At 29.0% G+C, this 27,774-nt stretch overlaps 1 protein-coding gene across 6 annotated transcripts in view; it reads right to left on the bottom strand.

Annotated features, from left to right (window-relative positions):
* The window catches only part of Tet (Ten-Eleven Translocation (TET) family protein), a 186,048-nt gene extending 166,850 nt beyond the window's left edge, over positions 1 to 19,198 (bottom strand). For all 6 annotated transcript variants that reach the window (XM_088199114.1, XM_088199113.1, XM_088199112.1 and 3 more), the window contains exon 1: positions 19,061 to 19,198. The gene's annotated coding sequence lies outside the window, so the exon portion shown is untranslated. The remainder of the gene's footprint in view (positions 1 to 19,060) is intronic.
* Positions 19,199 to 27,774: the final 8,576 nt, after the last annotated feature.

Genomic DNA, 27,774 nt, shown 5'->3' on the forward strand with positions numbered 1-27,774 from the left:
TCTTGCACTTTGGATACGCTAAAAAACAAATTAATTGTTAAGTTTTTAATAAAAAAACAATTAACAGTGGGAACATAGAACGTAAACAAATATTCTTGTTCAATAATATTATTTTCAAAGTGAAATATGAAGTAGTTTAATTCCAGCAAAATAATGCATAAAGTAACGCATCACGTGTTGTAATAAAAAATGATAAAAACATAAATAATATATTTCAATTAAAGACTATAAATTATTATACAGCAAAAAAAATTATTTAAGTAGTTTGCTTTATAAATATAAGAAAAACAGTTAATAAAAAAATATTAACGGTATGAGAACGACCGCAATGCCAAGCGTGCGCCGGTGCACAAGTTGAAAATAAAATATGTCTCTAAAACGGTAGTTTGAAAAGTACACATTAAAGCAACCAAATTTTTAAACTAAAATATCAAAATTCAAGAAAAAATTGCACTGCATTTCCAAATCTATTTATATTTATATTTTTTACTATGTATTTGTGTGTATTGGGGAGTAACCTGTTCACGAAGTCACGATGGTATTAATTTAATTTAAATAAATAAATACATATTTAAAACTTTCGTGCTATGTAACCAAAGTAATCAGAAAACATTAAAAATAAAACATTAAAGACTACAGTGTTATTAAAAAGAATATATCAATAATCTGACCTCAACATCTCAACAAAATTTATTTCACTGTTTTGGGGTCATGTAGACAAAAAAGTATGAAAATCATTAAATAAATATAAAAACGGTTTTAAGAACTTATATTTTTTATATGTACATATATTTTATGTGGTTCGCGAATATTAATATTATTGGAATCTGAGGATTCATCACGAATTAAACTTTCTTTTATAGAATTTATTATTTATATGTGAGTATATTACATACATAATATGTTGTTGCAGTTGTGAAGCTTTTGAAAATTTAACTTGTTAAAAAGAAGAATCAAAAGTCACACATAAACCACCCTGTAGTACTTCGTCCGTTACAGAAATAGCGTGCGACTTCCATTTTTGTACCGAACCTTTGTTTTCATCTTTTTACGGTCTACGGACGTTTTGGTGACGAACACTCGTCACGATGGAAATAAAATTTTTGGCAGCGAGCTTTCGCAGATTCGCGAGCTTTCGACGCCACTCGACGATTGATTGATTCGAATCTACGTCACCGACACGACCGACGCGTTTATAATAATTGATAAAGTATGGTCGACAATCTATGCTGATTCGAATCGTACCCAGCATCCGAATCAAGATAAAACATCAATTAGATAACGCCGACGAATTGTATCAAGGTACAATTTTTTCTATAATTCTTAGCAGTTTCAATGAAAATACTAATTTAAAGCACCCATCAATGTTAAATAACGCGTTTCCTCGTCTTCTCGAAAATTATAATTAAAACGAACCGTGATTCACGCCTGAAAATCGGCCCACCATTATTAACATCTAGATTTATTATAAATTAATTTTAATGTCTATAATGTTAACGAAAAGTTCGCCGTTATCAGTTTATATATCTTTGCCCTCGAGATTTCCTTCAGTTAATTACAATAATTGAAGTTCGAAATTCAATGAATGGCGCTACTACATTTTCATAAATTATGTTCTTTTTATAAATACATATATATATATTTAATTATAGTTATGATTTTTTAACTCGTTATATAATCAAGTTAAAAAATCATAGATTTCTGTACTTCATTAATCAGGACCAATCATTTTGAAAGCCAGATCTTTTCACTCAATTCGCTCTTTCTCCATTTTTATATTAAAGCTACGTATTTGTGACGATTGAAAGAAAATAACACAAAGTCAGCAGAGTGGTTTCATTGTCTCGCAACTCTAAATTGAAGCAATCGTTCGATTAAGAGCTTTCGAAATTCGAATCCACCAAGCTTAATATTTCATATCCAATAAATTGATAATTATACCAATTTATATCTGTGTTTATATGTAGTAGGTGCGGTGGCGAAAAATCAATTTAATTTTTATATTCTTCCGAGAAAATAATTTAATTCGGCATTTAGTAACCGAAATACGAGCTCGAGCGGAATATTAATATAAAAAAATCTCAAGGGCGGAATTAATAAACGAATTTGTGTTCGAGTGAAGAAAAAATACGGCGTATAATTAAATTGGCGATTGAAAAGGAAATTGAAGGATAGAGAAAATAGGAAAAGCGGTGATTTATAATAGCAGTATTTTCTGTTTGTTTGTTTGTACATTTATGAATCCAACCCAATACGGCTGGATGAATATAACAATATACTTTAAATATTATTTGCAAACTTATTATATAATATATTATATATAACATATCAAGCATTAAAAACTCATTGCTCTTTTAATTATATTATAAATGCAAATACAGGTAATGTTGAATCTAGAAGAAAAACACTAATTCAATCATGTAAAAATATATTATCTTAAATCGGTGTCAAGCGTGCATATACGTATGTGTACGGATAGCATTGCCAAGCGTTCACCCGTGTACCGTGCAATATGTTTTTTTTATAACTTAATTTTTAGAATGGAACTTTCCGTCGACTTTTCAACAGTTATGGTGCTAATATTTACTGCGTTGTTTTTCAAAGGTATTTGCTAGTTTGATCGTGTATTTTTCCTACTCAAATCGACAAAAATAGATTTACGAGTAATTAAATTGGCAATCGAAGTACCGATCGCACCGAAGAGAAAATATGAGAAACGGTGGTTTATGGCATCAATAAAAGTGTTTTGTACTACGTAGGTATATGCATAAGCATGGTAACACCGATTGAGCGGCCAACACGTGATAATCTGGGTTTGGGTTGTCAAGGGCAACACTTTGGACATGTGGGGTGGGACGGAGGTGGGCCAGAGAGGGAAAGGCCCATGTGGGCCTTTCGGCGCGAGAGGGACGGCAATCGTCAGCGAAATGGAACGGGAATTCAAAACGGTAGACATTTTATTGGGTTCGACTGGCAACGCATTTGTTCGGAGCGGAAAACGGTAAAATGCCCCGAGCCGGGGCTGATAATTGAATTTGAATCTTCTACACGGGGTGAAAAATTGAAAATTGAATGCGTTTTATGTATATATATATGTGTGACCTTCTTCCCTTATTTCCTCCCCATTCCGCTCGCCTTTATCTGATATGATCCTCGGTCAACGAGGACTTTTTTGCGTGTTTGCATTGCTCTTTGAGGATTATCGCCGATCGGTTGTGACCTCCTTACCTCGGGTGGAAAAGCTCAGATTTGCTGAGGTCGAATCGGAGTAGATTCAGGAGTGATCAACATTGACTAAATTTGAAAATGCAGTTTTAATGTATTTTTAATACAGATGTGATACATAAATTAAATTCATTAATCTTATGAAATAACTGCAAGGACAACTCGAGTTTTTAGAGATTAATTTACTTAGCAATTATTCTTCGATGACCAAGTACATTTTTCATATCTTGAAAGTTATATTTTTAATTACTTTAATGTAGTCAAAAGTATATTTTTATTACCCAAAAGCATTCCAATATTTTAACAGCGGGTGTGTAACAATATTCACGATTTATTTATTAAGAATATCAATATATGTATTATATAATCTATTTGCAAAAAAAAGAAAATTGCGAGCAAATATTACAATTTTCATTAAGAGTATGACGCAAATTAAAAAAATATCGCAATATCGCAAAAATATTTTTTTTACATGTATATACAAACATATATGACATTATCTATAAGTCAAAATAACGCATTACTAGAGATTTTTATACCTAATATGCAGGGCCGCCGAAAGCAAAACCGGGCCCTGGAAAAATAATAATTCTGGGCCCCATAACAAATAAGCATTTTATGTATTTTTTACGCTCTGTTATCTAGCATTAATATTAAGACTTTTTATAAGAAAATTATGACTTACAATAAAAGAGAATCGAATGAAGTATATCTAAACCGAGTTTAGACCAATAGGAAGGCGCAAAAAACAATTATCCCTTTTCAGAAAAAATCCACGGCAAAAGCAATAAAATCGTGTCGGTGCCGTCGCAGTGGGAACAATCGGTAATTTACCGTTCATACTACGACTTTTATAATAATATTAAAAATTAAAAGGTACATATAAACCGAATTTTGACAAATAAAAGGGCGCAAAAAATAATTATCTCTTCTCAGAAGTAAAAAATCCACGTCAAAAGCAATAAAATCAAGCCGTCACCGTCGCAGTGGGAACGCTCGTTATCAAGCGTTCCCACTACAAATTAAATGAGGAACATATAAACCGAATTTTGACCAATAGGAGGGCGCGAAAAACAATTCTCCCTTCTCAGAAGTCAAAAATCCACGTCAAAAGCAATAAAATCATGCCGTCACCGTCGCAGTGGGAACGCTCGTTATCGAGCGTTCCCACAGCAACGGCGCCGTCATGATTTTATTGCTTTTGACGTGAATTTTTGACTTCTGAGAAGTGATAATTATTTTTGCGCTCTCCTATTGACCAAAATTCGGTTTCAATATACTTTGATCAGCTCTCTTATATTAGAAGTTCATAGTAATATCAGTAAGGATAGCTATCATATTTTTAAAACATTGTGTAATATCGAAATGAACTATTGAGCATGGGTTATGGGAATACTTTTGCTATTTTTGTGCAACAAGCTCATTTTCCATGCAGAATTTGCAATTCAATAGATTGTAAAATAAAGTGTAATAAATATAGTAAAATAAGATAGATGGACGCAAATAATTTATTAAATTAAAATTTATTTATTTTCATAAGTAAAATGATTTTTTACAGAAGTAGCAGATGAAGGTATAAGTCGCTTACAATTGACCTAAAAGACCTGGGTTCAAATCTCATATGGACTTTACTATTTTTAATTTTTTATTGTGTATGAGAGAGCAGAATTAGTGATTGTTATATATATAATTATAATTCCGGTTGAACATCACAAATTGGGCTAGATAATCATTGTTTTATGGTTAAATATTGTAATGATCAATTAAAATAAAAAAACAAAAAAGTATAGATAAAAGTATATATTAGGCAATCACGAGTTTTGCTTCGATTTCGATAAAATCAAGGACCATGGCTGAAAGATTTTATCTCATCCACTTTATTTTCTAGACCTTGCTCTTTCCGAGAACAATTTATTTTAATCGATGCAAAACTAACTAGATGGAAAAAACTCAAACAAAAAAAAGCAAACGATGTGAAAATTGAGCTATTGGAATATTTTAAAGCAAAACCTCAAACATTTCATGCTAATGGAATTAAAAAAAATACTAAGAGGTGGTAGAAGGATATATATTTAGAATGACACTATATTTTGAAGCATTAAAATAAAATAAAAAGCACATTATGAAAGTGATTAAAATAAACAACATTCATTTTGGGATGCTTTCGGGATGCATGATTTTATTGCTTTTGACGTGAATTTTTGACTTCTGAGAAGTGATAATTGTTTTTCGCGCCCTTCTATTGAAAGACCATAGAACGACCAAAATTCGATTTGAATACACTTTAATCAATACTCTCATATCAAATGTCCGTAGTAATATCAATAAGAATAGATTTAATATTTTTAAAGATAAGGGCATGCGGACCGCATGCTCTTATGTCTCACTCACTCTCGTCACTTAACACGCGAGAGAGCGAAAAGAAAAGAATCTCACCGCACGCGCCTGGTGCATAGTGTGATTGCAGACATATTGTGCATTACGAAACTTTTAAACTTGATCAATTAATAACAGCGAGCTTCTAGAGTAATCAGCTGTTATACGCGAGGAAGTAAAAAAAAGCATGCACTTGTCAAAATAAGTCAAATAGTGCTACAACCAGTTGCGTAGCTATGGGGGGGGGGGGGTCGGAGGGGGGGATCGTCTAGTGTGGTTCTTAACCCTAAATGCACTAAAACAATAAAAAGTGCTTAATAATAACTAATTTATTATTTTAAGAAATACTAATTTTATGACCTTGCAAAAAATGTATGAGGAGGGGGCGGCAATTTTAAGGATCGCCTTAGGCAGCACATACCCTAGCTACGCCACTGGCTACAACACGATAATACGCGTTCCCAATTGACTCTTGATAAAATTAAAGAGCTTGGATGTAATGTATTATATCATCCACCTTATTGACCAAACATTGCTCTTTCCAACTAAGATTTATTTGGATCGATGCAACATTTACTAGATGGAAAAAATCAAAATGCAGACAACGTGAAAAAGGCTATTGGAATATTTTGCATCAAAGCCTTAAATATTTTATGCAAATATATTTTTAAAAAATACTTAAAGTTGTATATTTAAAATAAAATTTAATTTTTAATCATTAAATTTAAAAACGATATTTATTTCGGAATATTTAAAATATGAACATCTTATTCGACACAATATACACATAGTAATATGACATGTACACTCGGTGTACATTACAGTAAAGGAAAGGTTAAAAATAAATCATCCTTCGCTTTTAATAAAAAAAACATGCAAGTATTTTTTCTATAATATATGCATATTTTGTAATGATTGATTAATTATTTTGTGGAATGCCTTAATATTGTTGTACAAATGTATTTTTTATATACCAATTTTTAAAACATATTACTTGAGCTTTTAAATGTTAAGAAAATCGACATGAAAAATACTGTAAATTTATACGTAAACGTGTTTGAATTATTATTATGGGAAACAAGTTGACTAATGCAAAAAAAAATATATATACATTTACACACGTGCACATCATTACATTCACGAAAGAGCCACCACAGTCACCACTTTGAGTATATACCTGTAAGTGCGACGTTTTATCATAACATCCGTTGGAAACAGGATAACCAAGCATGCCATATTTTAACATTAACGAACATAAAAATAGTATATATATCATTGATTTTAAATAGCAAAGAAATTAATATAAGTAACGTTTTAATATATAAAATTGATTTTATATGTATTTTAACTTTAGAAAAAAATTTAATGTCAATAGTTGGCGTCCTCTGGTCGATTTTGTGTACTTGCACGTGTGAAGGATGAGCATGGAACAGCTGCAAGCGGGTTTCGTTCGTCGGCAACCTTCGGCCCGCGATACACAAAGGACTCGGGGATCATCTATACACCAGACCGGATCACGGAATAATAGATCGAAAAGAAAAACATGCAAATAAAACCATCGTGCGCCGAACAAAAAGGACCAAAAGCAGTTCGCTCTTATAAAATATATACGTATGTAGATATATGTGTAAGAACGAGTCTTTGGGCGGCCGCGATCCGCGGCGATAAATAATCTATTTTACGGCCAAAGCTCCATTATTATTTAAATTAATAAAAATACAATAAAATGCGAGATAAACGTTAATTATTACTATCTAGAGAACGAACGAAATATCGTAACGCAAAAAATACTGCGTTAAAATGAGTCGTTATTTATGTTGGCGAAACTCCAAAAATGTCGAATGCAAATATTAAATGTGAAAAATATTTATTTATATAAATAAAAATGAGCGTTCGTTTTTGATTATGTCTGACAAAAACAAAGGTTAATATATATTTACAAAGTAAACGATTTTTATTGTAATTGAGTCGTTTTAAATTATATAACATTCACGATGAATTAAAAATTGTAAATAAAAAAATAAATCAGCTATAAATCTTTTTACTTTGTGACAAATAGTTTCTCTACAACCAAGGATAAAAAAAACTCTTTATTACTTGTATTATAACAACCAAATATTATTGTTATAACCGTTCTATTATTTTCTTAACATCAAACAGACTCTAAAACGTTTTTATATGACTTCCAACAAACTGTATTTCTAAAGTTCATGTAATTAAGAGTGCCAATAAATAAGAACTAAGCTAAAATAATATATTACTTTATTGTAATATATTAATTAAAAATGAAGTGCTCTTTTAAAAAAATAAGTTCAAAGTATATCTATCGTTCTCTTTCGTTTGACTTTGTTTTATATAGATATTTCCAATTAAAACAGATTATTAAAACAGATTGCAAATATCCAGATCAATACATTTAATTTATATGTAGGTATTTCATTTGTATGAATAGTAATTTAGATAATTATTTAAGTATTAGTATCAGCTGTAAAATTTAATTAAATTTAATTAACTCGAATGGTATAAGGAGATGAAATACAAAATTAAAATTAAGCTGAAAATAGTTCGTTATGATAAACCAATATGAAACTCAATGAATTAAACATATTTCTGATTGAGGCAATGATCCTGAATGTGTACGCAATTTGTATTTTCTTTACCTTATCATTAAAATACATATTTGTATATTTTTTACTATTTTAATTAATTTTTATGTAATCAAAATTTTAAATTGTTCGTTAGGCTACTTTTAGCTACCCATATAGAGTACGCTCGGGATAAGGATTCCGGTTTGTTATTGTGTGCGTGAACTGTGTGGCTCAAAACAATTTCGCTCAGAATATTTAATTTTTTTATTTAACATACATACATCTGAGCTAAGTTGGAAATTTCAACGGACAATTAAAAATATATTATATAATCGAAGAAACCAGACATTGATGTCATTAATTAAATATTTGCAAAATTCAAAATCTTTCACTAGTCAAAAAAATAATGAAGTCTTTAGCTATTCTTCAAAAGCAAAAATATATAAAATGTGGAAAGAAATTATTCGCAGGTTGTTTAATGGCTCGACGACTCTATTAAATCATTAGAATCCATTGAATAAATTAAAAAATTATCATTGGCGCAACGATAAGAATAATATTTTTTTAAGCCTTACAGAGAATAGTGTAAAAAAACCATCAACGTACGGATTAATGGGAAAATAAATAAAATATTTTAATTCACGGGTAAGAGAACGAATAACTTACAGTGTATATTTGATATCAATTAACCCAGATATGCCCAAGAAATTTTGTTCTCTTAAAATTTCATTTATAAATAAAAAACAGTGGCACGAGTTTAGTGACCTATCCATGGGACAGTGGGCATATCTGGGTTAAACCAATATGAACACAAAATTATTTAAAATAAATCACTAGAGAAGATCGAACTTCTGTGCCACACTGCACTTTAATGACGAATACCAGCGTTGACGAATCAGCGACTGTCCTTAAAAGAGAAAGCGAGACAACGAAGTACACGCTACATCGCTTCTCCCTCTCATATACATGTACACGTACACAATAACAAACCGGCATCCTTATCCCGAGTGTACTCTACAACAGATTACTAATATTATTATAAAATTACACATGTGCATATTTTTACTAATATCTTTTACCTTTGATATCTTTGTAATTATTGCATTTTTAGGTAAAAGTATGAGACAGACTTTTTTAAATCTACTTAAAAATTATTTTAAATCGAGCTTTTGCATAATCAAAGAAAAAAAATATTTCTCAATAATAAATCAATACTTTGCTATGAAATGCAGTAAAAGCATTAAAAACATTTCTGATCGAGGCAATGATCCTGAATGTGTTTTGTGAATGTGAATTTTTTAAAATCCATTGATTGTAGGCAATTTATATTTCCACTTCAAGTAATATGAATCACAGATATACTGTGTTTTAACCATGATAATAATACTTAACAAAGACATTGATTTTAAATGATCGCTTTTCTTATGGTAAGTTTTATATCGAAATCCAAATGTATGTGTTGGTAGACAGAAAAAATAATCAAAGCACATTTAAAATGTAACTGAATCCAAGTACGAAATTATAAAATATAAATGTAAATATATGTATATTGTATGATACATACTATTACTTTTGGCATATTCTACGTCGATTTCCTAAGTCTTTCAAAAATAGAAAATCAAATATTTACGTAAATCTTTTTTAAGTCTCCAAGTCGGAAGTGCCACTCAAAAATTAAAATAGGCTGTTTTTATTGACGTGAAAAGCAAACTGAGAAAAACATTTGCGGACAAGCTGTACTTGAATTTCAACGATGATTAAGTGACTATATAAACGTGATTCATATTAAATTATGCATGTGATTCAGCACGTTGTGTACGTTGAGTGGTCTTGGTCGATGCAAAGCGGTTGTCGGTACGCAAATCTGAAATTTTATGCGGGCGAAATGGAAAAAATGGAACTTTCTTGTAAGAAAAAGCGAAAAGAGCAATTAAAAAATCGTTAAGGACGGAATAATATGATAATTTACGTTAAGAGAAAGGACGCGGAACGACCGAGCTCTCAATTAGGCACATGCTATAAAATTATATATTTTATATTATATGAAAACGATTGTGTGTATGGAATGAATTTTGGCGAGAATTCAACGGAATTAGGGATAAATTTAGAGAATTGGCTGAGCAAATTGTTGTTTATACGATGGGTTAATTGTTAATACACTATGAATAAATGACGTTTATAATATTAATAACAGACAAAATGTAAATATTATGTAGGAAAATATGTTTCTTATAATATTATATAAATATATTGTAATACAATCTATAATTAAAGCATCACTATAATTATTTTTGAATAAGATGAAGGCTGATATGAATAAGGATTCTGTGTATCTATAGTGTAAATTTCTGTGTAAATAGTTTAATTGCAATAGTACACACATACATATATGTAGATATAACTCTCCGAAAGAGTTAAAGTCAAAAATATTGCGTTTGATAATAAAAATAGATGCATTTTTACCCGATTAAAAAAAACATACGTTGCGAATATAACAAGAAATTTCTGCCTAAATTTTGCAAAATTTTTTTGCAAGAAAGTCGGAATTTTTTGGTTTCTATTTAACTATTATTTAAATAGTAACTTTACACATATATTTTTGAGAAGTTTTATTACGTTTTAAAACGCAGACGACGTTTAATTGATTGTTCTCAATTAGTTAAGCAAAACTTATTTGATTTACAAGTAAACTCTATTTTACAATTGCTTTTTATTACAATTATAATTATATAAGTAAGCGTTGTGATTATTTGAGTACGTTTGAGGCTTAAATCGTATTTTACAGAGGTATTTTATTGATCAGCTTGCCCCGAGCAAAGTTGTCATATACGTTCCAACTACTTCATTGTTATTCCGACACTCGCAGCGCACGGACGTCTTAAAATTGTCAACTATAGATAAATGATTTTATTCAACATAAAAAAATATAGTAAAAATTCTAATTTCTTTAAAAAATTTTAACTATAGAAAGGAATAATGATAAGTATATCTGCATCTTGTATTTTAGAGTAATTGGTAGGACGTATACCCAAAGTTGTCATCCATTTTTCACTTATGAATAATGACGAAATAGATAGACATCAAAGTGACTCTGTTAAAAGAAACGGAGTATAGCTACATTGTAACTGAAGTGATTTGACAGTGCATACATTGACTAGTTAATGTATGCATTATTGAAATTTACACTTTGTAACATATATTTTACTCCGAGTGTGACTCTGTTAATTTGGCAATGTAACTTAAGTAATTTAAATGCATTAGTTTGCATTTATAATATTTTTTCACTGATAAGCATTTTTTAAATAAATTAATGAATTGAGCGAAATGGTGTATTTTTTAAGCATATTTGTTAATTTGTTAGTATACACATGAGAGTGTTATTTTGTATTAATTCAGAGGCTCTCAATATTTTTTATAAAATTAATATAACATATTTTTTGTTATGTTCATATACGTACATTTTAATTTATAAAAAAAAATGTTTTTTATTATTATTTCTTCAGTTATATATGTAAATATATAACTATCTGAGGTACATCAAAACAGTGAAATATCAACCGCCGTACATGTACGGCGATACCGCTTAAGAGGTTAAAGCATATATTGCATGCAAGAAACGAGAATCTTCGTTTCGCGGTCTTTTAGGTTAAAAGCGGGAGACAAGGATAAAACAATTTTTTATTGCAATGTTAAGATTTTGTCTATCTATGCCCATATGCTAATATAGAGAAATATTTACTATAATATTTTTAAACCCAAACATTTGTATTGAAATATAGAATTCATCTAAAAAAAAAAAGTTACTTTAATTTTTTTTGCCAAGAATTGGATTAAATTGGATTACCGTAATTAAAATTTCAGTTTTTACGTTGATAAAATTGTGAGCAATTCGGATATTATTTAGATAAAATAAATTGATCTGATCAACTATTATTATTTAATTATTAGCTCGCATACAAACTATTGAGGTGCTCAAAAAATAATTTTGTAGTACTTGTTCTCAAATGCATAGCGAATATTTGAATATCACAACACTGTATATCTTAACAAAAGTAAAAACGTAAAAACAAAAGTATTGCGGTCGTATTTGTTAAAAGCGGGAGACAAGGACATGTTATTGTAAATGAATATAAATTGCCCATATGTTATTATAAATAAATATTTACTATTTAAACCAAAAATTTGAGATTTTTTTAAACTCAATCATTTTTATTGAATTATTAAGCTCTATTACCACTGAGAATTATACTACAAAATTTAAAACTAGTTTTGTTTATGGAAATGACAGAAAATACAGTAGTTTTGCATGTGACAGATCTAAAATATTATACAATTACTTCATTCAACGAAATAATTAATAAGCCAGAAAGTTTTTCGTTTCGAAAATTTACATTAAAAAACATCAATACTTAATCTTCCGTTTTGATACGACTGGGTAAACACAATCAAGAACCACTAAATTAGTAGTGAAATACTAGAGTGAAACCAAATGAAGTACATCAGTGAAATTATTTTTTATTAATTATAATTTATTATTCAAGCATGGTCTAGTAATTATTCATCTATGGGTTTAGGAATATTTAGAAAAATCTGTGATATAATATCTCAATTATATTTATATAATAATTATTTAATTCCAATCTCCCAGACACGATAGAGTATAGGTTTCATATAAGATTTGCAACACCGGTCTTTAAAGTATTAGTCATCGAATCTAGCAATTTGGAATCAGGATCGTTTTTGTACATTAAATCTCAAACATCACTTTCCCATGAGGCACGAGCAAACAAAAATATAAATTGCACCCATCCTGATTTATGACAAATTGCACAATTTTCGACATGGGGTAAAAAAAACGGATGAGTCACTAGACCATCGGACATCGATTTCAATTTCATTCAAACTGGTTTATGGTCCGTTTCGGTAGTAACGTATCAGTCACACACACACCATACACACTTTGTACTAGTATATATACCCTTAGGTATCGATATGATGTAGTGCAGGGCGGAGGGTGCACGCGAAGGCTTCGTATTGACCTAACCCACGGTGTGAGTCATCTCGGAGCCCACCCCAAAAGAGCACCCCCACCGACGTCGGCAACGGCGCGCGCCAAATAAAACAATATAAGCGCTCGCAACTTTCAATTCGCGCAAGTTTCGAGCGAAAGTTCAAGTGGGTAACTAACTTCTTCTTCTCGGGGAATGTGATTTTCAGTCACGGCGAGAAACTCAATAAGGCCTAGCAACGCCAATAATCCCCGCTCGCCTCTACGAAGTCTACGAATCTATATAGTCTATATGTTTTGCACACCTACGGTGCGTAAGTTTCAAGATTACCGGTGCTTTGGTAAGTTTTATAGAGACTCCATGATCTCCGTGGGTACAATACGGACAAAATACTAAGCGAGGTTTCGTCTGGTGGAAAACGCGTTTAAGTTACTACACTCGGTTCAAATCGGAGTAATAAATTTCTAAGAGAACAATGAAAAGAATAATGTAATAATTGACATCTCAATCATATTGTCAACATACAGAGCACAAGTTGCTTTGGCAAGTTTTAAAAAGACCTCATGATCTTCAAGATTAAATACTAAATGAGATCACTCGTACTTGAATACAAAGAAAATAAAATAAAATCGCAGTGAAAAAGTTTATCTCAAACATTCGTAGTCTATATTATTTATACCCTTACGAGGACTCTTGAGATTAAAATAAAAAAATCGGACGTAAAACGGGATTATAATGGGCGCAACTTACTAATAGGATTCTTACTTGAGAGTAAAAATAAGGAGAAATTCGCAGTAATACATTTTAACATTTAGAAGTCCAAAAGCATCTATGTAATGCCCAAAATGGTTTTACCATTGCAGTCCAAAGACATCTATGTCGTGCCAAATATATTCTCTGATGCCATTTTAAACGTTTGAATATTAAAATATCCAGTATTTTATTTTATTACTTACTCAGAGATACTTCTATAAATATATTACGGTAAAAATATTATTAGTAATTTCACCTGAAATTGTCAAATTACCACAATTCGTCGTAAAATATGCTAATCCAATGATGGATTTTGGAAATAATTTTTTGATCAATATTCCATGATTCTCAATTTAAAAAGTTTTATTTTTACATTTACGTACAAATTTTCTTTAAATGTTTTTAAAAAAACTTTGTGCCCTATTAAAGGTCTATAACGCTGTGAGGATAAATTAGGCTGAATGTTATATTTTATCGAGAGTAGTCCTTAGATTTTTGCATTATATTGTTCATGCTGAAGGATATCATATATAAAGGTTGATCCAACTGCAGTTTCCGAACATTTAAAAAAAACACAAATTTAATTTTTTTTAATAACCGAACATTTTATATATTTTTTAATTATAAATAATATCAATTAAATAGCCGCCTTTGTATTTTTCACTATGAATCTTAATCCCCCCTCCTTGGAAAAAGCTTAAATTATCCCTGATTCTAACCATCATTTCAGTGAAATCATATCGCAATACATTTTCACCGGTAGATATATATATTTTTACCAGTGAAAAAATAATTTATCTGGCAGCGCTAGTAAAATTACATGATCAACTTTTACATATGTAGTAATATTTATTATTTATTTACATGCGATATGTAAATAAATAATAATACATATTTTTCAGTGAAGTTATATTTTCACTAGTGAGTCCAATTTTCACCGGTAGATATATATTTCTACTACCGAAAATGCTGCTCTAAAATGTCTATGAAACTATATTTTTTGTTCAAACCCATACATAACCTAATGAATGTTCTAAAACTTTCATTAGATCAATTACAAAATACAAACTAAGCGAACTCATCTCTCAGGGATAAATAAGCAGAAGAAAAAGTACAGGTCGCATCTCGCATATTGCTCCATAGTTTGTCTGCACTTCGCTATTACAATATGTTTTAAAAATATGGTAGCTATTCTTAGCGATATGAGAATATTAATTAAAGTATATTCAAACCGAGTTTTGGTCAATAGGAGGGTGTAAAAACAATTATCACTTCTCAGAAGTCGTAAGTTTACGCCAAAAACATTGACGGCACGATTGTATTACTTTTGGCGTGAATTTTTGACTTATGAGAAGGGATAATTGCTTTTTACGCTCTTTAACTGGTCAAAACTTGATTCTCACTTATTGTTAATATATTAAAAAAATATAATATGAGCGCTAGGTTACCGAGTGTTTGTGTTGCTTTTAACGTGGCTTCTAAACAACATGTTATTTAATGAAAAATACTATGAATCTTCATGAAATCGAAATATTAAAAAATTCACTGAATTGCGTCCCTGAATTTGACACGTTAAGCACGCATGATTATTGACAGCTGTCTGATTTACAGTGTTGCTAATATATGAAACACTGCCAATTCTACATGATAATTCACTTTTTTAAAAATGATATTTAATAAAAAATACTCAAGGGAGAAGTTGTAAGATATAAATGAACGAACAATAATATTTATTTGCATCAAAGGACAAAAAAATCGTTACGATGTGGATTGGGCGTGGTATATCAGATATGTAAATTCCTATATTATGTAAAATAAACTGGTAAAAAAAAAACGAAGGATATGCTTAAAAACGTAATTTAAAATCATATCTTCATATGAAAGATTGCTTTGAGAAATATCATACGATAGAGAGAGAATATCATAGAAATATCATAGAAAAATATAACAATATATTTTAACTGTTTAGGCTACTTTTATGCTTGATACTATGATGGTTTAAGTTAAATTATTAGTATATAATTATGGCAATATAAAACTTTCCCATGCTTATTGACGTATTAACAATTATCTTTATACTATGAACTAATAAATATATTTATAAATTACGACTTTTAAAGCGCACTGCAAAATTACACGCCATTTAAAAATGTACTTATGTATGTATTTTTTCAACATCCTCGCGGATTCAATTACATCACTTCCTTTGAATAATGCAAGTATTTTATATGCATTATCCGCCTGTTTTTACGTTGGAACTTTCACTCGGCCTATTTACGCTCCAGGACACATTAAAACATACTCCTAATATTTGATCAATTTGCTTGTAAGCAAATGTATTATTGACAGCGATTTGAGCAAACGTTTGAAGAAAACCGGATCTGCGACCTTTTAACTCTGATGAAGTCTTAGAAATGCGAATCGAATGTTTCCTTCCGCACCTGGTCTGGTGACGGTTTACAACGAGATCGTTGCTATATAAACGTATATGGGCACATTCACTTATATAGAATAAGTTAAGGTTAAATATGTTAATAAAAAATATATTTAAGCTACAAGGAAGCAGTTCTACTTAACCGTGTGTTTAAACTCGAGTTAAATTGCGCAATGCTGTGCCAACTGCATCAAAGGGGCTCCAGAATGTTCTACTATTCTACAGCAAATATACGTTTATGGAAGTTTAGCGTTCTCGTCTATACCACCCTTACTTTCTACTGCGATATAAATTACGACAGAGGCGCACAAACTTTTTCAAAGCCACCTAAACTGGAAGGGTTTTGCACGAATTTTAATTAATAAAATTTCTACACATCATCATTAAAGTTTTGATAAACACTACATAAGCGAAAGTAAGCACATAATATATTTAATGTAGGTTTTTTAAATTAAAAAATATCAATATGATTCATATTTTATTTTAAGCTGTACCAAATTATATTAGAAAATGTGTAATTGTTCCACAAAATTAAAATAGCAGTAGTTTTTAAAAGCTTTTTTAAAAACACTTTTCACAGAAAGAAAACATATTTTTATAACTTATAAAATTGCTCTTTATCTTTGCGGAATAAATAATACACGATTTATTTACTACGATACTTTTCGAGGTTTGGGGAACACTATTATAAAATAAAAATATAAATTAAAAAACTGTTAATCGCCATTATTATTACACGCTTCTTATTAACCCACTAATCTCTAGACTCAGTGACTACGACAAGAGCAAACTTAAATTCAAATATATACATAAAATGCTTAAACACGTTTTGCTTTAGAAACACATATTTCAATAGCTCTTTAGTGTTTCCAAGTAAATTAAACTTAATATCTTCTTGTAAACTAAAATCATGTTAATAAATCAGTAACTTATGTATAAATATTAGGTATGTCAACATTTATCAAGTAGTTTTCCCAAACACACGATCTTATGTTTTTTTGTTGTAAAAAGCTTAAAAACACAAATGATACTATTCAAATATTTTTATAAAGTAAAAACATATATTGTTGAATTCGCCCTAAATATTCCAATCGACAAATATTAGCAAACTTGTCTCTAGAATCACAAAACTTGAATTTAAAAATAGATAGCGAATATTTAAAAAGCAAATAAAACTCAATTTTATTTTGTATTGAAAAACGATTAATTAGATGGTATTTAATGCTAGATTTAAAATAAATACACACACAAAGATAAGAATTATAAATAAACATATCGAGTTCGCCCTTAATATTCTAAATGATTCATATTAATATCTAGAATCGATAAAACACGTTTTATCTTTAATTACTAATAATTCAAATAAATAATTAGAAAATGATCATAAACAAACAACTAGAATGTATTGTATTTCACCCAAATTTTTAAATTCGTAACAAACGTATTTGCATTAAAATGTATATCCTGTTATCTTCGTGGCCTAAAATGATACACGAAACCCTTGTTTTGAAAAACGTGAATTTACGTAGCTATAAATATATCTCGTGTTATATTTGTAGCAAAAATAATACACGAAGCTCTTGTTATGAAAAGCACAAATCTATGTAGCTATAGTTTGAGAATTTTTTTTATGAAATAATAAAAAAAAACATGTGGTTAAATTCGTCCATAATATTCTGAATAGCAATTTAATTTCTATATATTAAAAAACTTATGTAACAACATTTATGTAATAGTGATAAATGCGATTTTGAATTGATTTTTTTCGTAAGATTTTAGGAAAATTTAGTATTTAATAAAAAAAATGACATATTACTGACTTCGTCCTTAATATTCTGAATGTCAATATTAACCCAATAAAATCTAGAATCTATGACTATTGATCTGCTTGATACTTTTATTTACTTTTAATAATTAATTGCATATTAGAATATTAGATTTTTTTTGTGGCAAATTAATATAATAAGTCTCACTGTCTTTTAAGAGCAGAAATATATATAGTTTTTGAGAAATTTTGGTTTGAAATATTAAAAATGACACATTGTTGAGTACGCCCTTAATATTCCGAATGCAAATATTAACTGAATAGATTTTAAATGCCAATATTAACCCAATAATCTATAGAATCTATGAATTTATGATCTTGTTAATACTTTTATTTACTCTTAGTAATTTTAATTAATTTGTAGTAAGCGCATAAAACAACGTTTGTGCAATAGTGATAGAGACGATTTTGCATTAGATCATCATTATCTGATTTTATCTTTGCGGCAAAAGTAATACGAGCTCTTGTTTTCGCGTAAATTTAAACGTCGCACTGTCTTTTGAAACGCACAAATTTACGTCGAGTATAACACATTGAGTTCGCCCTTAATATTCTGAATGGCAATACTAAACTTATTTTATCTTGTTGATAGTTTTATTTTATCCTATCAATTTAAAATGATTGATAAAATACGTTTATGTTGTAATGATCTTTGTGGCAAAAAATACACGCAGCCCTTGTTTTGGCGTAAACTTAAAAGTCGCACTGTCTTTGTAAAAACACAAACGTACGCAGCTATAACACACACTCATAGTCACGGTCACTCATTTTCGGCGCACTGTGGCGCGAAATTGAAACGGCGCAAACCGGAAGCGCACCCCGAAGCGAACAAACACAAAAGTCTGTTTACCTGCGAAGGCGTCCGCGCCGTGTGCGCGCTCGGGGTCCGACTGAGCGATGCGACGACTGGGCGATCACACGCGTGTAGCGCGGCGCGCCGCACGCAGCGCTACTGGCGCCGCCGGCCAAACGAAAGCGGCAGCTGTGAGCCGCTGCACCCGCGCCGGCCAATGGTGAGAAGGCTGGTACCCACGTGACGGCGGGGACCAATCGCGCGGCGGCCACGTGACCCGTGCGAACGGGACGCCGCGTATGTTTACAAATACGCGCGCCGTGCAGTTTCGCGGCCGCGTGAGCTTTCGCGCTTTCGAGCTTTCGGCGTGCGCGGTTGCCGGATTTGCGCGCGGTACTTCTGCTTCCGCTAGGTCTACGCTCGACCCCCTCGTGTGTGCGCGCGGTCTCTATTTTTATTGATTGCGCTTCGGGCTCTTACAGGTTTCGATCGGTCGTGCCGCCTTTGCGCTGTAATATCAAAAGCACAGGGTTGTTGGGGCTCGATATTGACAAAGCTATCGATAAAAATTCAAATATTATAAAATTGTGTTATTTGCTATAATATATCATAAAAAAATGTTAGTGGTTTAAAACTATTTAAAGGGAAAAAACAAAAAGAAAATATATTGAATCTGGAGATCTAAAGATCTAGAACCATTAAAACCTACTCATGTGCTACTAAAGAATTATTAGTTTTGGGTAATATGAGCAATATGAGAGTAGATACTTTAATATGAATATTTGAATAGTCGAATATTGAATATATTCGACCGTTTTTAAACCAATTGGTAAACGAATATTTGTCCAACTATTCGTTAAGCATTAATTCATATTTGTAGTAAACTTTTTTATTTATAAAAATGCCAAAAACCGACAAACCCTATTATTTTTTGTAATTTAACAAGGCAGCTATTTATTTTTTCCCCCGGTGTATCGCTACAGAATCTACAGTTGAATTGGGATTTTTTTATGTTCTGTAAATTATATTTTACTATCATTATGTTATTTAAAAAAAGTTATTAATAGCCGACAAGTAACATAATGAAGAGAAAAACACAGTAATTGCAGAAATTCTAGAAAAACTCATATTTCCAAGGTAATATTGCGCAGCTGCTGACTTTATCAAAGCTAATATTGCTCTCTTTAAATTAATACAAATATTTTTTAAGTCTGTTTAAAGTAATTTGTAATGGTTATATTTTTTGAGCATTCCATGTTGTAGTTTTTCGGCAACATGAATAATTAAAATGAAACTTCATACTGATTTAAAGTTTAAAATATTTTTAAAATTAATATAAGTAGTCTTGATACTTTTTAATGATTTTTTTACAATATATCATAATGTGCGTATGCAGACTGTATTTTTCGATTCTTTTTTATATTATTTTCGTTTACCATTCATTTTTGAATAGTTAAAAATAACGAATATTTGGAAACTCTAATTAAGAGCCTTTACTGTTTTTATCAAAAGCTATGTAATACAATTTGGAAGTAGTACATTGTGAAACTTTTTTCAGTAGATTTCATTGTATCTTTAATAAGCTTGGCTCAGATTTATAGGACTATTTATTTTTGCTACGAGTAACACAATTTGCTACCACATAACTATGAATCAATTTAAGAATTAATTTAAAAAAAAAAACAATTTTTGCAATTCATTAAATTTAGAATTCAATTAAAAATATTGCCTTTTAAAAATAAGTATTTTTCTACTTCTTTACACGCCATACATTGCACTATATTTTTAGCTTGAATAAAATTCGTCAGATTTATGTTCAGATTATAGATGTGTTAAAAAATACAAATAACCGTAGTATTTAACATATCTAAATATACTCTTTACACAAATCTGACGAATAAATCTGTACAATAATCTGACGAATAAAATAAGGGCCAAGTAAAAACAAGTAATTCTAAATTATTATTTTTTTTACATTTTTTTAAATATTTAAAACTTACAATAAACCATTTTATTTTATTTTAGTTGATTTACCTATGTTATCTATATTTAAAATACACCTCAATAACACTTGTATATTTTATTTTATCCTCTTTTAAAAAAATCAAGTTTCCTCGATATTTTATATGTGACTTTGCAAAAAATATTTTTTGCATTGGCTTTGCAAAAAATATTCAATTTTTGCAAAGCCAATGTATTATTTTAAATTCTAACTTTTTACCTAATGTATCCCATTATAAATTCTAGCTTTTTAAAAACAATATTATTAATGTTTTTAATTTTAATTCTGTATATATAAAAATTAAATTCTGTGTATCCATTTTTAAATATATAATTTTTTAAATTGATTTACTTCCTGTCTCAAAATAATTTGATATACAGCTTTTTTGGCTTTGGAAGTGAAAAAAGTTTCATCCTCATATTCTGCATTTAATTGATGTCAAAGCTATTAGAATAATATATTCCTATTAAATAATCCAAAAAATAACTATTTAACTAAAAGTCCTGCAATTTCATAATTCAGTAAACTACTTTTGTTTTATCTGTTCATCGGTAGAAAATTTTATTAACCACTTTTAATTCTGAGAATTTGCGGCAGCTGATCGATTTATAAACTGATAGTTTCTATCTAAAACTACCCAATTAAAGGTAAATTGTTTTAAACCATAATAAAAAATAAAGTAAAAATAAAGCTTTTAAACTTCACATTATATACTTGTTTTATATAATATTCATACGACTCGTCTTCTAAATTGGGTAGATGTTAAAGTAGGAGGAAAAATATATATATTTATAAGAAAATTCTTGTTATCAAGGTTATTATTATATTACTATATTTGGCATTTATATGAGTTTATATAACGCGAAAAACCTGGACATGACACATCTAATCTAAACTTACATATTTATAAATTTAAAATACACGCAAAATAATCTATTTATGTATATTTACATCACCATATCATTCCACAGTTTTTAAATAGCATAGCAATTTCAAGCACAGAACGAGTACTTTATAAAACTAACAAAAGGTCATATTTTAGGATTAAAAATGCATTAAATCAATTCAATAGAACTATTGTGATAAATGAACAATATAACCAGGTGTCACTTTAAAGAAGTAACCCGCAGACGAGCTTTCAAGATATATAATAAATAATGCAATACCAGATCTAAAGGGAGAATAGTGCATAGTGTACGCAGGTATATATTATTATAAACTAGCATCGTTGCTGTTTAGAAATTAATGGGGAGTATGTGTTTTATATATTATTTTATCCTTGACTTTTGATTGTAAATATGTATTTAAAAAAAAAAAACACTTTTATGATTACATCATAATTTAGCTGAGATAACACATTTTTTCACAAATATTTACTCAATCTATTTATATGTAAAATTGTATCAATTGATGTTGATAACGATTGAATTATGTGATAGCACACATTATATATTGTGCTTTTTACTCTTACGATTATAATTTATATATAGTCCAAAATGCAATACAATTCATAGCTTTCAATAATTTAAAAGTATACTATCTATCATTGTCTTTTAAATTAAATTATAAACGAAAGTAAAAATGTGAGTGTGAGTATTTTTATAAATTTAAAATTATTAAAAAATCACAATACATATAAGGGGGAGGGGGATATAATAATTTGTATAAAATCAACGTGAAATTTCGCATTCGAATATTTATCAGATATTTTATTAATATATTTTAATCTTATATCGGTTTTGTTCAAAGTTTTGTGATAAAACCGATTTTCTTTCAGAGTTTTCCAGGAATCCTATGATGCAAAAAGTCAACGTCTTATAATAAAATTACATGAATAAACTTTACTCGTTGACAAAAATATATATATTTTAAAATATATTTATATTAAGTTTTAAATTAAATTAAATTAACAAAAAATATTCAATTGCATATTTTGATATATAAAACTGGTTTAGTAAAATAAAATGAATATTAAGATTACATACAATTTGGACACCCCTTTATTTATTTTTCAACTTATTCCCAATTAGGACTTTCGAAACCGTTTTTTAAATTTAAATCCAAAAATCCAAATTTTAAGGTAATAAAATAATAAAAATAAAGCATTAATATAAAATATTAATTACACACAAAATAACGTAAAATATACTAACTATTGCAAAAATAATAAAAAAAATCACTATGAACTACAAAGATAAATTTGCTATAAAAAATCTTAACTATCTAACTTTCACTTATTTTGCTCAAAAAACTATACTAATGCAAAACTTTAAAATTGCTTTATTTTTAAAAAAGTCATATAAATATAAAATACTTTAAGAAAATCATCAATCGTCAGCGATGTAAGTGAACTGTACTAGCAAACATATTTTACTGTTTATTTAGTAGATCTTTCGCAGATACTAGAAAGATTTCTTGCTTAAAAGATTGATATACATATGAATTAACACATTACGGTCCGCTCACGCGATTTCGCGTGATAGCGAAACTTCGCGATCAGTCCACTCACGCGTTTTTGAGAGTTAAAAATAATGTAATTAAAGTCTAAATATATCATGAAAAAGTAATAAAGATTTCAGAGTTGGCAATATAAACATATTTATAATTATTTTTGTAGCGTAAAAAAATCACATTTTGTCAAAACATATACATTTAAAATTACACAAAAATAGCCAAAGAAGATAATGATAATAATAATGGATTAATTTAATATTCAGATAAAAGTTCTAAAATTCTAATCTTAAAAGGGTTTCACGCAGCTGTTTAACTTTTGTAAGTTTGGCGTACCGACACTCGCTACTTAGCTAATATATTAATTGTAATAAAAAAATTCGAATAAATATACGAATTTTTATTTTTGGATAATTTTAAAAATATCTATAATACATACACAATTTTATGATCTTTAATTGTTTTCTAGTAATCTTAAAAGTAGGGTAGCAAAAATTTCTGCTAATATTACTGTAAAACTAAGAAAGTGCTAATTTTTTTATTAAAGTTATTCAGTTCTTTATACTACTTTTTTCAATTATTTATGCTTAAATAAATTATTTTTACTATTTATAACGTGTTTGCCATAAATGGAAATAAGTTGATGATTCATTTCAGAAATATTTTCTTCTTTACACCGAGAAAAATCAAAAAACATAGCACTAAACTGGGTTAAGAAATTTAAATGTATTTATATTATATTATATATAATTTATAATTTTAATATAAACTGCAAGCAAAACGTTGATTGTTTAACCACGTCACACGGACCCTAACAAAATCAGTAGTGTTGTCAATTTAATATATCTATAATATGTGGCAAACACCACCAATCGTTGTGATATATTTAAAATGTAAAAGATGCAAACAATCAAACAATAATGTATTCTTTTGTTTCTATGCACACCACTGTTTTAACAGCGGACCGCGTTGTCATGGTCACGAATAAAATACGTGATAGTAAACAAAAATAAAATACAAGTGATTTTAAACAGATTGGGATCATGAAAGAAAGTAGGTACAATAAATTTGCTATTTTGTGAAAATTTTCCGTCAAAGGCTTTCACGCTAGCATCTTGTTGCGCGTCCCATGTGGCCCTCGTCGTAATAAAGCGTTCTCGTTGTAAATGATATTGTGATAAACGTAAATAAAGTGATGGTTCTGGATCCCGACCCGCGTTGGGGGTGGTCAGTGTCAGGCAGGGGAGCCCGCAAAGCCTTACAGACGATACAATGGGTTGGGACATTTGTTTATCCTTAAGCGTTCACCCCAAAGCGCCCCCGGAGAGGAAAACGGACCCCCGGCCGGGAAATAGGGAAAACGCCCCCACGACCCAAAAAGCTCGCCCGAGCAACGATGAAAATTCATATCGAGATCGCGAAAGGAAAGTTAATCTTAAAGCTGAGTTTTTGATATTTTTACAAAAATAATTTTAAATCTCGGAAGTTCCTGGAGTATTGAGCACAGATTAAAAAAATCTGATAAATGCCTATATTAAGCTTGATAAACACTAGTATATTTAATGCATATATAAAAAAATAATACATTAGAGTCACTAGATAATATATACAAGAGCCTGCACTTCAATTTTGGTGCTTCAGATGCACGATCACATTATGTAGTCATATGTTTAATCTAATAATAATATTCCATAGTAATAGAGATATCATATTTGTTAGGACTTTCATTAGTATGAATCACTGTAAAATATTTTCATTTTACTGTGAAAAATCGTAGCTTCAGTTAATATCGATTTTATTTTGTAGCTTTTTTAACTTTTAAATTATCATAATAATGATGGGAAATTTATTTTATTTAACTTTTTTTTCTCAAAAGCAATATATTTACCTTAAAGATAAATATATAAAAAAATATATATTGAATTATGACAAATAAAATAAATTATAAGAGTTAAATATTTTTTTGTTAAATTAATAAGCTTAAAAAAATACATTTTATTATTTACATTTTTAAGAATCAAGGTTAAGTCGATGAAAATTTTAATTATATTTTTTTTACTAAATAATAATTATCTTAAATTTATAGTCAAGAACTCACAAAAATCTATATTAAATTAATCTAATAAATTACAAAAAGATACGAAGTGAGAACTCTTAAAAAAAATTTCCGTCCATTTGTTTCTCATTTGACGTAAAAATTTCCAATCTCGAGAAGATATTTTTAAATATTTCCCGGAATTCGATAAATATCTAATTTCGATTGAGAAAATCTGAGACGTACGTAAATTCTCAGTACGTGCAGATGAAACGTTACTATTTAAGAAGCTACGAATAAAACTATATTTAAATATTATGAAATTTAAAATAAACTAATATTTATAAGCTTTTCATTATTTTTTAATGATCGAAATAAAATGATTTTTTCAAAGGCGTTCGATAATAAGACATTTTTTATTTACCTTCATTTTTATGGGGTTGTAAAAATATCGCCAAGCCTCAAACTCTTACCCCCAGAAATAATCCAATTATAAAATCTAATCTCAATGCAATAAAATATCTGGAAGGAATTCGATTTGCAGTAAGTTTTATAACAACATATAAACACTTGAGATGGCCTGATATTTTTTATATTTTAATACATAACATTATATAAAAAAGGCTGAGTCATGGGTTTGTTTATTGACTTTTTCTTATTTTCTCCAAACTTCACGAATCATGGGTTTTATTTATAAATTACTAAATCGATAGTACAATTATTTGTTTGCATGCCTAAAACTTTTTCAATCTTAAAAGCAAATTAAACGACAGGTGTGTTTATTTTCTAATATATTCGTAAAAAATATTTATCCATAAAACAGGTATTATTGGTCAATTTGTTTCGCTTGACCTTAATACGCATTATATGTATATTGCTATTAATTGAATAAAATAAATTTAATTAATTAATTACTTAGACTTCGTATAATTTATCTGCTATTCATGAATATATTATATAAACGCATACAGGGTGGCAGAAAAAGTAAATTGATTGTGAATTGTTTTTATTTTCCTTGCTTGCTTTTCTTAATTCTTTCTTAGATTGCATTGATATTTTCCTGATTAGTTTTTATTTTAGCGTTTTGATAGTTCAGGATCCTGGATCTATTTTTTAGTTTTTCAGCTCGCTACTTTTTTCTCTTATGCCAAATTTTTGTTAAATGATAGATGTCTTTTCTTTGAATTTAACTTGTATCTAGTAATGGTTTATATCGGCATGTGCTTCTTTGTATGTTTTGACATTGTTTATAGAATTTGCTCTTCTTTAAGATACAAGGACATGATCTATTTTTTTACATGGTGTGCTATCTGGTATTTTACATGTACCTTTATGTATGTTCTTATGTAGGAAGCACGTGCTAATCACTAAATTATTAGCTGCCACTAAGTAGCATAGTCGTTCACCATTTTCATTAGTATTTTATTGTAAACTATATCGTCCTGCCACTTCTACTATATATTGAATATATATCCTATATATTTAATATACAGTACGTATGTGTAAACATATACATTCATATTATTCGTTGCTTTACTGGTAATGCACAAAGAGATTATATTTTTTTAATTTTGTTTAACTTTAGATTTATTCTGTATTTAAAAAAAATAATGCGCTAAGTTTTAATAGCAGATAACATTGAATTTGTGAAAACAATTTTTTAAAATCTATTTTTAAATTTAATGGTTGAAATTAGATATTAATATTTAGGATTTTCAATGATAGTCATGATGGTTCTATCTATAAAAATCTATTTAACAATTTCAATTCATTTGAAAATAGGTTTACAGCTTAGCTAAATATAACCAAAAGAAAACATTTTATATTATTGAAAGTTAGATTTGAAACTTAGATATTAAAAGATAAAACTAAATATTGTATTTAATTTAAGATTAGGTTTAAAACTTAGCTAGATAATAATATAACTAAACACTGTACAGTGAAATCTCAGTATAGCAAAGCTCACGGTACCGAAGAAAAAAAATCGTTTTACTGAAAATTCGTTACATTGAATGTAAGGAAGATGATATATATGACTTTGCCCCTTTTTGATAAAAATGAATTTTTTAATGAAAATTTTAAAAATTCTCTAAAAAATATAACTTTAAATTGCCAACCTTCGCCAAAATTTAATTACACATTTTTTTTTCTGTATGAAGAAGCCAATACAAATCCACATTATTTATAATATATTTAAAATCCCTTATAAATTAAAAATATTTTTTTTAGAACTTGATGATTTTTAATACAATTTAAATCGATAAAATCAATTGCTTAGTTCGT

Source organism: Plectrocnemia conspersa, unplaced genomic scaffold, assembly GCF_051122295.1.
Source record: "Plectrocnemia conspersa isolate PC_06_02 unplaced genomic scaffold, ASM5112229v1 ptg000012l, whole genome shotgun sequence".
In the NCBI taxonomy this organism is placed as follows: domain Eukaryota; kingdom Metazoa; phylum Arthropoda; class Insecta; order Trichoptera; family Polycentropodidae; genus Plectrocnemia; species Plectrocnemia conspersa.